The 5,400-nt window shown below is 36.2% G+C and overlaps 1 long non-coding RNA gene across 1 annotated transcript; it reads left to right on the forward strand.

Annotated features, from left to right (window-relative positions):
* Window positions 1–215: 215 nt before the first annotated feature.
* On the forward strand, window positions 216–5,191 carry LOC137573982 (uncharacterized). The gene is made up of 3 exons (XR_011031936.1): window positions 216–255; window positions 5,002–5,070; window positions 5,148–5,191. It is a non-coding gene; the product is annotated as an uncharacterized lncRNA (long non-coding RNA).
* Window positions 5,192–5,400: the final 209 nt, after the last annotated feature.

Consider the following 5,400-nt stretch of genomic DNA (forward strand, 5'->3'; position numbering starts at 1 on the left):
TCAGGGGCGACACTGTCATTAAGAGACGGCATATGGCCTATAATCGAATCAGGCACATCACTCAGCAACAGTCAAGCCAATGTTATGACTTCTCAATTATCAACCAACACACATACATAGCAGTATTAACACACACATACACACAGGCACGCACAAAAAAAACACCCAAAGAGACATACCGGAGCATCATTAATAAGTTAACGAGACGACGAAATTAATACATTTTGTGTTACACTTGCAGAGAGAGAGAGAGAGGTAAGTACAAGAAAATTTATAAGCTGTATGTAATGCAGATAAGAAACCAATTAATTACTAAAAAGTCGGAATTTTCAGACAATGAAAATATGCAGTATTTCCGTCCCTCCTAAGTATGCTATTTATTTTTCATCATCGTTTGATCCAAAATGTTGTTCTCTAATTTCTCTACTTGAGGATCAGCAGAAACAGAAGGATCTGCAACAAAGGTTTGGCATAGGAAAGATAAATCAAAATCCTTAAACAGTTTCTTATTCAGGCAGTCTATAAGAGAATATAATCATTCTGTGTGTTTCGCTTGGTTTCCCGAGATATTCGTTCTGATATTCAGTTATGTCAGACTTGGATCACAGTATGAACAACAGAAAAAAAAAGTGTGAAAGCGGCAGAAGTCCTTAGGTATACTTATGTGTGTATGTCGGTTTGTGTGACTGTCGGTCGGTTATGTTATGTGCCTTAATGCCAAATTAAAATGTTTACGTGACTTCATTACATATTTGCCAAGGCAGCATTTCCTTCATTTTTCCCACTCCTCTTACTCTCATTGGCTTTGCTACTCTACCGCCCGTAGCACTTCTTCCTGAGAGGCTGCTCTTTTTCTTACTTTTTTCTTGTCGTCGTCATCATCATTTCCTAGTAGTCAAGGTTTACTAAAGATTTATTTGTTTTGTTTGGTTTGGTTTTCTTTTTTCTCGTTTATTTGCTAGATTTGCCGCTTCACTTGACTTGTTGCCCTATGACTTGGATAACGGGTGCTTAATAATTGAATTGCATTGAAATCAAAGACGATGTAAGCAATCCAGGTGCAATGTTACCTGCTGTTAAGTAACCACTCGAATGCAGCAGCAGTCGCAATCACAACCACAGAGTTTTCATCTGGAATATAATCAAGTTAATATATTCGATAATTGCCAACTACGAGGAAAGTTGCTCCGCTCCTTTCCCTCTAATGAAATTTCATAAATTTTCATTAAATACAAATTTGCATGTTCCAGTGGTAAGTGGATGCTCAGCAGGGGGCGGTAAAATCAGAAGGCAGAAGTGGAAAGTTCATTTGGCAAGCATTTAGCAATAATTACATTTGTGGCTTATCGGTAGCTACAAACCGAAACGAGCCAAAACGTTTGACTGCATAAATTAAAATCTAAACTGGAAACCAACCGCAAAATATTAAATACATTTCCTTTATCGTTCTCTGCCTCCCTCTCTCCCTCTCTCTCTCTCGCTTGCTCCCTTCATCACTTTGTGTGTGGGTGCTTTAGACACATGAGCAAACATTAATCATAAGTCGTGTTATGCATGTGACAGAAACAACAAAAGGTATTTATTTTCAACGTATATTATTTGGTTAATTTATATGTCTGCACACCAAAGAAAAAAAAAAAATCATAATCATACACTTGAAAGATCACTCCCAAATTATTTCTTCAAAATCGAAATCAAAATATATATATGTACATCTATATTTCCATCATATTCATATGTATGTATGTGCATTTGATTATTCACCAAAAGCAACTCATTAAATTGTTGCTTCCATTTGGGGAATCTTTACATTTTCACAGGCTTTTCTTTTTTGTTTTTGGTGACTTTGTTGACTTGTGGCCACCAAACACGCACATTAGTACTTAATAATCGAGAAGGGACGTGAGTTGCTTATGCATTAAATTCTATCAAATATTTAAAAGCAACCCGACACGAGCAACGCAACCAACAACAACAGCAACAAAAAGTTGCAAACTGACTCTTACGTTTTGACAAAACAAAAAATTATGTTAAAATGTTGCGCACTCCATAAAAAAACATGAAATACAACCGAATAAAGTTATTTTAACTTAGGTCATGACGTTTCTTTAATACCCTTTTTCTATCATATCCAAAGATTTTTATAAAAAAAAATCAAATAATATTTTTCAAATCGAAAAGATATGAAACTAATTAAACAATATACAAAATAAAACTAATTAAACAAGTCAAAATAACTCTTTTCAATTATTGCTTGCTTTGCCGTGTTATATCAGTTCTATGACTGAAGAAATTAGTTCTTCTTACTCTCTATAAACAGGGCAAAGCCTTCAAAGGAACGATATATGCTAACTTAGCCAAGGGTATGGTGAAAAAAGGGATCAGGGCATGAAGTCATTCATAGCGTATTTCTTTTTTTTTTTATTATTATTATTTTTGGGGCAAGTCAATTGGCTTATGATTTATGTTTGACATTAAGCGAAGAAGCGGCTCATTGGCTATGGCTTGCGGTGGGTAGATGGCTGCTGCTTGTTCGCTCAATGAATTGACTTGAACGGGCTCTGAGCCCTTAACCAGTGGTAGCCTAAATGGATGGTGGGTAATATGGTTTGTGGGTTGGTTGGATGGTTGGTGGCCTTTTATAGCCAGCTGGGACAGTGTGCGAAAATGTTGCCGAAAATGTTTTGGTGACTTGCTTTCTTTTTTTCAACTTTCAAGTGGAGCCTTGGGTATATCCGCATATAAATTTTCAGGCAATCCGTTTCAAATTTGTGTTTTAAGCTGATTACTTATGGCCTTATGTATATGTGTCAGCATCAGCATCGTATAATGGAACACTATATCAAATCATAAATGTCATATAGCCAGAATGAAAAAGTATTCTTTTTGGCCTTTTCTCAGGTTTCCTTAATGAAATTTGATTTACTAATGGATGGCTTATATAATATAAAATTGTGTAAATCATGTGACTACGTTTCGTACAATTTTTGGCCAGACACAAAGAGATGAGAGAATGAGAGAGAGAGAGAGAGAGCTCTAGAAACAATTGCTGTCATACTTTGCAGATCAAATTTTCAAAAATTAAATAAAAGGCCTTACAAGTGGAAAACTAGGTAGTATAATAGGCATATCTTCATATCTTAATACCAACAAAAAAAAAAAAATTTAGTCAATTTGATAGTATGTGGATCTGGTTAAATTATTAATCAGCTGAAAAATTATTCGAACTATTAACAGAAAAAACCACCAATTGGGACTTATGGATGTTATATTATTTTTCAAGTGGACAAGTTGGCTATCAATTTGCAGAGTGCTAGAAATTCTCTTACGTGGCACGCTATTAAATGCAATTGCAATATTATTTACAAAATCATGACAAATTGTCCACGCTTTCGTTGGTATATTTGTTTCCACTTTGATTTTGATTGTTCACTTGTTTTATTTGCATTCCTCTCATTATTTGTGCCCTGCCAATGCACACACACACCCACACACATAAACACAATAATATTTGATTGAATGAAATGGAGAAAACGAGAAAAAGGAAAAACAAAATATATAAAAAAATGAAAAACTTGCCAAAGGAAAACCAAAAGGAAAAATTGTAGAGACTCCTCAGGCTAAGCAATTTTATGCAAATAAAGCCAATTTGTTAAATTTCCATGGACAAAAAATGCCGGCAAAAACTGTGTGCAATAGAAATTGTAGAAAGTAAATACATTTGAAGGCATGAAAACCGCAGCCCTTTCCAGAAACATGCAATGGAAAATGTAATTAAAATGGAATCCATGCTGTTTTGCCACATGTATGCGAAATGACAGCGTTTTAATTACGAAATATTTCCTATTATAAAAACATTGTAAGCAACACTAAAGTTAGACGATTAAGCCAGTACCCTGCAATAGAAACATGCCACAGGGTGTTGGCCAAGCCATATACGCCTCGTGAACATTTTATTGACAGGGTCTCACAAAACCATCAACCATCATTGGCAGGAGCACAAGCACCAGCAACCAAATATTGCGGTCTAAAGCATTTAAGGTAAATTATTATGATGAATTTTCTTTAGAAATAAAAGAGAGTGAGTAGTTTGTGTGTGCGGGCAAGCAATGGGAGGCGGATTTTCGGCACAGCAGGTGACAAATCTAATGCCGGAAGTTAACAAAAGCTAGGCAAACATAGTGAAACTGATAAGCAAAACAAAGGCAACTAAACAAATCAGTGACAGGCACTTGTCCTACTTGGCCCAAATAAAAAACGAGACAAAAGATGCAACGGAGCGTAAGTTATGTGAGAATGTTTTACAATACAAACAGTAAGCTCAAAAAGCTGATAAAGCGTAGATGGATAGATAGATATATTTTTAATTTTTTTATTTTTGTTTTTGTTTTTTGCAAATGAATTTTAATTTATGACATTTTCAGGCAGTCAGCTAGTCACCTACAGATGCTCCGCCGCCTTCTTATCAACAACAATAACAACAGCAAAGTCTTCTTTTGCTGTCGCTTGCTGCTGCTGGTTCTTGTTCACACTTCAAGCCAATTTCCGTTGGCTGCGGGCGAAAACGCTTTCATCAAGTAAAGATATTGTTTGACCATACTGTAAAATTGCTTCTTGTTTACTGCTTGCCCAGATGTTGCTATTATATGGCAGAGAATGTAGATGGAGAGTCCAAGGAGAATGTGGACTTAAGCGTTTCGGTGAGGGGCAATTTTGGAAAATTTAATTTCAATTGTTGACCCAAGTGAAGGCGCAGCAGAGTCAATTAAACTCAAGTTTGCTCTGGCTTTGATAAATATTAAAGCACATCAACAAAATGTTTAATTTTCGGTACTAACTCACACACAAGCATAACTCAGACACGTGCCATAACAAGTCCCCCCTACAACACATACACACACAGCTACATACGCTCAATAAGTGAAAAGTGGAAAGAGCAGAGAAAAAGTTACCATAATTCAACTAACACAAAACTGTAAACTTTTTGGTTCTCGTTCCCAGCCGCTGCCCTCATTTACTTTGCCATGGCAAATTAGTGAAAATGTGTAGGAATCAGCTGAGAGAAAGAGAGTAAGAGACTTAGTTTTAGCGCAAATTATACGCCAACTGCTATTTCGTCTTTGGGCATCAGTTGTTGCTGCTAAAAGATATTCCCTTTGCTTTTAGGGTCAGGGCAAGGGCAGCTTGTGTGACTTGCATATGAAAGGAAGATGCCTGGAAGCCACTTCAAATTACTGCCTTGGGTCCCACATCCTTGTCATGATGGCAATCCTCCCTTCTTCTGATTTCTAAGTACTGACGGAGCTGAATGTAAAAACTACGCGTGCTGACCAAAAATTGTTATGCGAACAGAAACTTTAAATGAGAATCTTACGAAACTTGTTTCAATCGAATCGTTGA

The sequence above is a fragment of the Drosophila tropicalis genome, unplaced genomic scaffold (genome assembly GCF_018151085.1).
Source record: "Drosophila tropicalis isolate 14030-0801.00 unplaced genomic scaffold, ASM1815108v1 contig_443, whole genome shotgun sequence".
In the NCBI taxonomy this organism is placed as follows: domain Eukaryota; kingdom Metazoa; phylum Arthropoda; class Insecta; order Diptera; family Drosophilidae; genus Drosophila; species Drosophila tropicalis.